Consider the following 9,263-nt stretch of genomic DNA (forward strand, 5'->3'; position numbering starts at 1 on the left):
TGGAGCTTGAGGGGCTGGTTTGTGAATCTAGGGTATGCTGTCTGCTGCTTCTGTGTTAATAACCAAACCCACACCTGGGATCTGGTCCTAACCTCAGACTAAGACAGTTGGTGACCTTGGTGAAGGTTACGGTGACCCATGAGATGAAGAGGGAGGCTATTACAGTCCAGAACATGGAGGCAGAAGACTGGGTCATTCCTGCATTGGCCATTTTTCATAGGCTGGGCTTGAACCTGCACACCTTGTTCACCATGGGAAGAGTCAATGTGGAGACAGATAAAGGGCGTATCACAGAGATAACGGACTTCAGAAGTACTTTTGACAGTATGTGGAATGCAGAATGAAGATATAGTTGGCGGCAACTTCATTTCTAGGGCTGTGGTGTGTGTGTGTGTGTGTGTGTGCTGCATGGGTAGCAGCTGCAGCCGAGATTTTAGTTCCTCGGTGTGGGAATCATATATATATATATATATATTTTTTGGTTTTTCGAGACAGGGTTTCTCTGTGGCTTTGGAGGCTGTCCTGGAACTCGCTTGGTAGTCCAGGCTGGTCTTGAACTCACAGAGATCCGCCTGCCTCTGCCTCCCGAGTGCTGGGATTAAAGGCGTGCGCCACCAACGCCCGGCCAGGAATCATATTTTGAAGGTGTTATTAACAAACTGGATCTTGTCCAGGAAGCATTTGTAAGAAGGGTGAGGGCACATAAAACCACATTGTCCTGGGAGGAGACCAAGAGTGCTGTCTTGGGGAAAAGTGATTGGGCTGGGTTCGAAGAGCAAAACCAGGGTATGCAGGTGGGACTTAACCCAACCCCACGTTTAAGCTCTTGTGTTGAAAGAAACCTCTCTAGCCATGAGTGGAAACAGCCAGTGGGGTGTTCGGAACATCCCAGTGGGTGGTAAGTTTCCAGTAACTAGAGGCATTCAAGAGAACAAAAGATTCCCGGTCAAGAACGCCAAAGCCCAGAGTCACACCAGAGAGAGCTTGATGACCCTGGGATATGGTTGTTCTGTTAGAGACTTGCTTCCCAGACCTGCTCCTGAGGGTCGGCAACAGAGAGAACCCAGGGTATAAGGAACATGTTGACATTATACACAGACTCACACCCAAACACATGTCCAGGCTGTTGACTTCACTCTCAATGACCCTTGAGGTGAGGTGGCCGACAGCTGCTCTCCTCCATGCCCACTGCTAGTGGACTGTGAGCCTCGTGCATTACTGGCTGCAGACCATGCAGGCTGCTGCAAAAGCCATGCCTCTGGCAGGAAGCTGCACTCACTCGTGTCTCAGCCAGCTGACCCTTGTGCTTTGCTCCCTTTCAAATTAGGACAGCCCTCCCTTGGTGAATGACAAAGCCATGTCACCAGAGGGTGGTGAAGCCTGGTGAGGGGCTGAGCCTGGCTGATCAGGAGCTCACCAGCAAAGGTAGGCGGTTGTAACTGTGAGGTGCTCTCCTACCCCACAAGCTGTAGACATTCTAGAGGAGCCAGTGAATGTCTCGGTCACGCGCTCTTGACCAAGCTGGCTGGAGGGTAGGAGGAAATTGGTCTGGGCTCTGTGGTGTGATTAAAGGCATGCCCCCAAGTCCATAACGCATGCTCTAGCCACATCCTTGCCTCTGCATGTCACAGCGCAGCTTAGCATCACCCCACGGTTAGAGGTACAGCCAATTTAACAAGACAACCCCGGTATGTGTTCTGTATCTGTCTCGTTAATATGTTTATTGTCGGTGTCCACCAGCAGATGGATGGCGGGCAGGCAAGGGAGATGATGTCTGTCTCCGCACGGTGCTGGACACGACCGACCCAGGTGGGTTTCAACCACGAGTCGTGGAAAGGCTGAGGGGTGTGGGAATGGCTAGGCCCTGTGGGACAGGTCTGAAGATCCACGCTGACGTATCTCATAGCTGGCTGGCTGACACGGAGCAGTGAGGACAAGTGAATTCCACTCAGGGTTGCAAGTGGAAGGGAACTGTGCCAGTAACTCCGAGGATCTCCTAAGGTCCGGCTCATGTTTCTGGAAACCTGTGAATAATTAAGGTGTTGGATGAATGATGGAAAGAATGGTGGTGATTAAGTTGCCATTTCTTGCAAGCTCGCTGTGTGCCCGGCATTGTTCTAAGGCATAACTACGTTGTTTTAATGTTCCTAACAGCTTCATGAATAGGGTATTGAGGTCTTTTTCCGTAAGACAAAAAGCTGAGCCAAGGGAGATGATTAAACTTGCCCAGGTCTCCCAGCTAGTGAGAGAACAGTCGTTCAAACCAAGTCTGTGCCTGCTGGATTCTCTCCCATGTCCTCTTGTCCTGTCACTGCAACCTCACAGCATCCTGCACATGAGGACTCTGTCCACCAGTCTGTCCTTGGGCGTGGGAGGTGTGAGGAAGGCGAGGATTCCATCCACCAGTCTGTCCTTGGCCGTGGGAGGTGTGAGGACGGCGAGGACTCCGTCCACCAGTCTGTCCTTGGCCGTGGGAGGTATGAGGAAGGCGAGACGGATGGTGGTGGAGGCCGCAAAGGACTAGAGTCCTGCTGGCCTTCCAGTGGCCACAGTGGCCAATTAAGGTTTCTAAATGTGGCTGGGTCAGCAGTCACAGGCCAGGAAGGCAGTTCCCCTCAGGGTGAGCCAGCTGCCTTCCACATGACTTTCTAAGATGGGCAAGAGACAGCCTGGGACCAGGTGGAAGAGGTGAACAGGAGGAGGGAGAGGAACACCAGGGCCTGTTAGGAGCACCCCCGGTCTTGACACTGGTCTATAGTGTTTCAGTCTTCCAAGTGAGGTCCCCCGTGAGCATTCTGCCCCGGGCCTCCAGTCATCATCTAGGAGGCCAGCCCGATGGCGATAAAGGTAAGTCTACATGACGCTGGGTGATGATGTCAAATTTCAGTTCAGATGCTGTCCATCTGTGGTTATCGCTCAGCTCAGCTGGAGAAGAAGGTTCCACTCTCAAGTTAAATTTGGGCTCCCACACCTCCACCTGCATACAGTTTTCTCGTTTCTCCCTATTCACCTGGCCACGGGAGCAGAGCACATAGAAACAGGCCCAGTCGCTTTGCCTGCTGAGGATGCAGCCAGCTGCCAGGGGGCATTGGAGAGAACTCCAGGTCACCTTCAGAGAGTTACCTGGGGGTAGGTGATGCGGACACTGCCCCTTTGGGTGAGTGCTCTTGCATTAGGGAAAGGCAGTCGACATAATTAGCCATAGAACAGAACTGCAACGCACTGAGGGTAGCGATCATCTGCTGATTGGAGCGGATCAGGAGGGGCAGAGCTCGGGGTTCCTAGGAAGAGTTAGCTAGGAGAGTGCTGGTGGGCCAGTGTACCTGTGCTCACAGCCGGAGAAAAATCCCTGGCTGCTGCCGAGAGTATGCTCTGACAGTCTTCCTTAAATCTCTCTTGGTCCCAAAGCCAGACAACTGTTGTGTCTAGGCAGATGTGCCAAAGGTTCCCTCGCCACTGCCAAGGTCAAAGCCATCTGAGGAGTGACTGATGCCTTTTTGAGAAACAAGCAGAAGGGGATGGTAGGGCATTTAATCAGCCCAGGCTGCCAATGCCAAATCCAGATGAATGGCCTTGAGTGATGAAGCCCAGCGTTGCAAGAAGGAGGTCCTGAGCATCTACTGAGGACAAGGGGTTTGTTTCTGTTGTCCTGGGCATACAGCTGTTTTGTTAGGCCACCCCAATGATTGCTGCAAGCTGGCATCAACTCACAGTTTTCTCTGTAGTAACCAATGACAACCCTTTTTGTTTTTTGAGACAGGGTTTCTCTGTGTAGCCTTGAATGTCTTGGTACTATCTCTGTAGACCAGGTTGGCCTCGAACTCACAGAGACCTACCTGCCTCTTCTTCTTGCAGGAGAGAGCTAAGCCTGTTTCGTTCAGGTGGGAGAAGTTGAGGTCCTAACCTCAAGGCCAGAAGTTGCCCATGGGGCTTTGGTGCTGCAACGATAAACGGCACACTTACTGAAAGTAAAAATAAGTATTTATTGTAGAAATTACTCACAAGAGACCAAACAAGTAACCCAGATGAGCTGAGTAGTTTTCTGCCGCCAAACTGGAAGCCGAAAGTCGGAAAAAGAGATCGAGACTTCTGCTGTTCAGTCTTTTATACCTTCCTCCGTAACGCCCCTAGCCATGCCCAAAAGTGGACCTGGCTAGTGATGTAGTTCACCGCCTACATCCGTATGTCTTTAGTCATGCCTAAAGTGGGTGTGGTTAGCGTTGTGGTAAACCACTCTTTTATTACCTCATCTGTATGCACCTCTAATAAGTCACATGGCTAATGGCAGAGTTCTGTTTTCCTCCTACAGGGCTTCTCATCTAAATGCTCCCCAGTTCTGGGGCCCACCAGGAGCACTACTGGGTAGAGAGGGTGATATTCTGCAGAGTATAATGAGTGCAACAAGGCACGACTATCTCCAGAGTGCCCAAAGTCGTTAGTCTATCTTTCACTGCATGTGCCTGTGTGTGCTCATGTATGTGAGACCATTTGGAAGTGTGTGTCTCCCTTAGTAGCAAAAATTCTTGGAACCCAGTGCAATGAGCTCCACTTTGTAGAACAATCTCGATTACTGGATAACCAGTCTCCATGCAGCTCTGGGGGAGGATGAAAGGAAACCACAGGGCCTGTGAGCAAATGATAGCCCAGAGCGGCTCCAGGCAGAGGCAGAGAGATACGGCTGTTCTTTATCCTGTCAGTTCCGAGCTGCGGCTGGCTGGGTGCAGGGCCTGGCTGCTCTGCTGAGGAGAGCCATTCCTCCCTGAAGAGAAACAGCAGCAGGGGATCAGATGAAGGCGAAGATAGGCAAATCCCTCAAGTGAGGCTGAGCCTGTGTAATCTGCGCCCCAGGCTGTGCAGTGCCACGGAGTCGGCTCAGCAAGAGCTATGAGAAAAGCCCCTGCCTCCTCAGGAGGACCTGTCTCCCAGAGGAAGCTAGGCCCTGCCCTGGGACCCTACTACCTGCGGCGGCGGCGGAGGCGTGCATCTCTCTCATTGGTGGGATAATGGTGGCCTGTCACAGCCACCCGACTACGGTCCACATAACCGAGGGTTTGGGAGAATACTTGGGCCTCTCACCCAGCCCCCCTAGTGCCCTGAGGTGGCTCTGTAGCTTGTGTCAAGATGGCCTGAGGGACTAAGTGAGTCCTTCGAGGTCACCTAGCTGCCCAGTGGCAATGCCACCGAGAACCCATTTCTCTCCTGACCCTAAGTGCAGCAAGCACCCTTAAAGCCTTTCTCTTTGTCACTGCAGGAGGGGCGGCATGGTTTCCTTTCTTTCATATATATATAATTTTCAATGTAAATGTCTCAAATGTTGACAGAGCCACAGCTGCCTCTTTTGCTATTGTCTTTCCCATTCTCTCCCTGCTTCATCTCTCTTTCCCCTCCCTAGCCTTCTCCTCAGTTCCCCTCAGCACCCCCTTTGCTCTCTGGCATCCGTCCAGCTTCCCAGACTGGCTTCTCTGGGTGTTAGCGGGTAGGAAGAAGAGGCAGGGCACAGGAGCCCCATTTGAGAGGGGGGCGATTTGATCACTGGCTTTGCGTAGCTGCCTCTGCAAGTTACCTCAGCCATCCCTGAGATCTGGAGCCAGCTTCAGGCTGCAGCAGCCTTGGGTGAAAATAACTACAGATGTGCCCCTCACTCTTTGTCTCTCAATTCTTCTGCCCTGTCACCTGGATTGGGTTCATACAAGCTGATTGTCACACTGGAGCAATGCCATGACCTGGTTTATTAATGAGGAAACTGAGGATTCTGCAGCGGGCTTAGCGCCTTGCTGATTATGTCCCCAGATTCAGCAACCCAAGAGCACAGCACCAGTGGCAGAGCTGGGTTCAGGAACTGGGTCTTTTGACTCCTAGCCCAGTGCTTTTTCCACTATGCTCTGTGGCATGGGCCAGCATCCCCTTTCGGACATTGTCATAGTTTTCAGAAGGCAGGACTAAGGCTGGAAATTCATGGCTTCCTGGACCTCTTGAAACCAGAGGTCAGCCCACCAGAGATCGGAATACAACCAAGAGGCCAGCATGATCTGCCTCACAAGGCAGCAGTGGCTGGAGACGGCTCCCCAGGTGAGTATAAACGCCAGTGAGCAAGGAGCCACTGATTGGGAGATAATCTCCCTGAGAAATGATGAGCGCCAGTTGCTTCCACAGCTGCAGGGCTGCATCTGAGCCCCAGTGCTGATGTGTGCACCACCCCCAGATCCACACTGTCACCGGCTTGTTGTAAAAACAGATGTTACTGTTCCCCGTTCCCGTCTCTTTGTCTCTAATAGGCACTTAAATGCTGGAGGGGGAGCCAGCCACGGAGACAGAAATCATGTGACTATTTCAGGCTTTGTCTGGAAGGGTAGGCTCCTGCAAGAATTGGGGGTTGGTAAGCAGATGTGTGGGAGAACCGGCCCCTGCCCTGAATGCTTCTGGGAGAGTCCTGGGTGACGCTAGGGCAGTGGGTATTGAGGACTACTTAGATGAGCTGCCTTCAGCCTGTCATCAGAACTGGCCCCAAAGCTTAAGTTAGAGGGAGGGGATGCTGGCCTTCTGCCTCCCAGAGTTCGGAGGATTGGTAGGAGTCAATGGCTGATGAGTTTGAGGTGTTTTGTACCAGTCTCATTTGTGCCTTATCCATGCATCCATGCATGCATGCACGCATGCATGCATTCTTCTAGTCCATCTACCATGCCTGCATCATCCATGCATCTGGCTTGCAGACTTGCAGGTAAAACATTTCCTGAAAAAGACTATGCACCCCTTATATCTGCCCAGCCATGACTATGATTTAATGGGAGCTTGGAGCCCTTCCTGCCCCCGAACAGCCCTGAATCAACCTGCCTCAGCGCCCTGAGCTCTACCATCCATCAGCCTTAAGAACGGAAGCCACCCTATTTCCCAGAGGTCCATGCTAAAATCCTGCCATGCAACCAAGGCGCTTCTCAAAGAGGAAAAAAAAAAGCCCGTGTGTCACTGTGGAGAGCAGTGGTCAGACTTGGGCGCAAGATGAGCAGTGGGAGAAAAATGAGAATCATTCACCCCACGGATGTTGCCTTGAGGAGGAAGGATCTGAGGGATGCCCCAGGAGCACTGGGGATTTACAGGAGGGGCACATCTCCTGGGGGACCTAAAGCATGCCTCCCTAAACCTTTCTGCCTGGAGACCTCCTTCCTATCTGTATGTCTGTCTGTCTGTCTCTCTGTCTATCTAATTATTTATTTTAATGTATGGGTGCTCTGTCCACATGTATCATGCAGGCCAGAAGAGGGTATCAGGTCCCACTATAGATGGTTGGGAGCCACCATGTGGGTGCTGGGAATTGAACTCAGGACCTCTGCAAGAGCAACAGAGCATCCAGTGCTCTTAACCTCTGAGCCATCATCTCTCCAGCCCTAAGGGAAGAAAAGTATTTTATGCTCTACTGATCCTCAAAACGGGGTGCTCAGTAATTGTCCCACCTCTGTCCCTACAGATCTCACAGGGCAGAGTGGCAGGGGTAGAGGCTTCAACTGCTCACTCATCTCCCTGCGACCTGCTCTGGCCCCATACCCACGCAGGTTTGTGGTCTTCCCCACTGAGCACAAGAGACTGGCTTCGAATGAGCTTGGGCCCCACAAGGAGCTGTTGAGGGCAGAATGTAATCAGGTCCACTTGGACAGTTTTTGTTTTGTTTTGCCTTGAGACAGGGTCTAGAGCTGGAACCAGAAACATAGGTCAGGTTGGTCTTGGCCTTTCAGTGATCCTCCTGCCTCTGCTTCCAGAGTGCTGGTTTACAGGCGCCACCACACCAGACCACCCAGACATTTTCCATGAGAGAACCTAGTCACTGGGTTGGGGGCTGGGGAGACTCTGTTGGGCTGTCCCCTTCACCTGATGGATGTTAGTAAGCTAATTAACTCGGGATGTGTCCGACAGGCAGAGACACCCTTGGTAACCCCTGACTACTTAATATTCAGAGCCCATGTTACCTTCTTGTGGCAGAGAATTTCTGGGGGGGATATCCCTTTATGAAGCACATTGAAATTCATCTTAAATGATTCCCATAAAGACAATTATTATTATCAGCGATAATTCTCAGTGGACGCCTCGGGCTACTAAGTGCGAGAGTTGTAGGATGGGGGTGGAGGAGCATGTACAGCGGTGACCGCAGCCCGTGCCTCCAGTCACTATGGCTCCCACTCTACTCTGCTGCAGGGAGCACTGCAGGGTTCTGTCCAGCATCTCTGGAAGCCTCTTGGAGCTCGAAACCCTGCCTAAACATGGACACAGCTTTGGTAACTTATCCACACTCCCAAGTGACAAGGGATTGAGTGACGAACACGGTCTAGCAGAAAACGCCAGGACAATGGCCAGAAGCCCTAAAGGCTGCCTGATCTCTGGTGGTCCTTTCTCCTCCACCCTCCTTGCTTGGGTGGTGTTTGCTTTATAAACTTTTTTTTCTTTTTTTACGGTGCTCTGCTGAGGATCGAGCCCAGGACCTCACACATGTGAGCCAAGCACTCCACCACTGAGCCATAGTCCCAGCCCCTCTTGTGTGCAAAAGAAGTGCCCCGGGGAGCAGAGACCTTTGGACACCTGAGAATTTTAAGATCAAAGAGCCCGGAGAAGCTGGACCACCATCTCCTTGTCCCCAAACAGGACTTCTGCTCCAATAGCCCTGCATGGTGACTGTCTTACCCACAGCCTGTGTCCGGGACCCCAGTCACTGTCACTGGTCCTTAAAGCACATTCCTACAGAGGACCAAACTATAGCGTTGGAAGTCAGTACAGCGGTTGCTCCTGGGGGGGGGGGGGGGCATGAAAAGGGAACAGCGTGGCCACGGATTAAACAGGCATGCTTGCTTGTGGTTGAATGACACGCTTAAAATGAGCATGCTCTGCCGGAAGTCCGCAGCGCCTCCATGCAAAGGTTTCCCCCAAGCCCTTGTAAAGGTGAGGGCTCTTGCTTGAGTAGCTGTGGAACTACGCATGCTCTGTCAGGGAGCTGGGGCTCAGGGAGCTGAAGGCAGTGGGTGCTCCCAGTGGCTTTCTGGTGGGGTGTGGAGTCAGTGCCTCCGACATAATGAGCTGTTTAATTTTCCTTCCTTCTTTCCTTCCTTCCTTCCTTCCATCCACTGTCCTGGAACTCGCTCTGTAGATCAGGCTGGCCTTGAACTCACAGCGATCCACCTGCTTCTGCCTCCCAAGTGCTAGGATTAAAGGCATGCGCCACCAACGCCCAGCCACAGTGTGCTTTTGTTTGGGAAAGATTTGCTTCCATGCGCCTTCACATT

Source organism: Mesocricetus auratus, unplaced genomic scaffold (genome assembly GCF_017639785.1).
Source record: "Mesocricetus auratus isolate SY011 unplaced genomic scaffold, BCM_Maur_2.0 Super-Scaffold_100042, whole genome shotgun sequence".
Taxonomy (NCBI): Eukaryota; Metazoa; Chordata; class Mammalia; order Rodentia; family Cricetidae; genus Mesocricetus; species Mesocricetus auratus.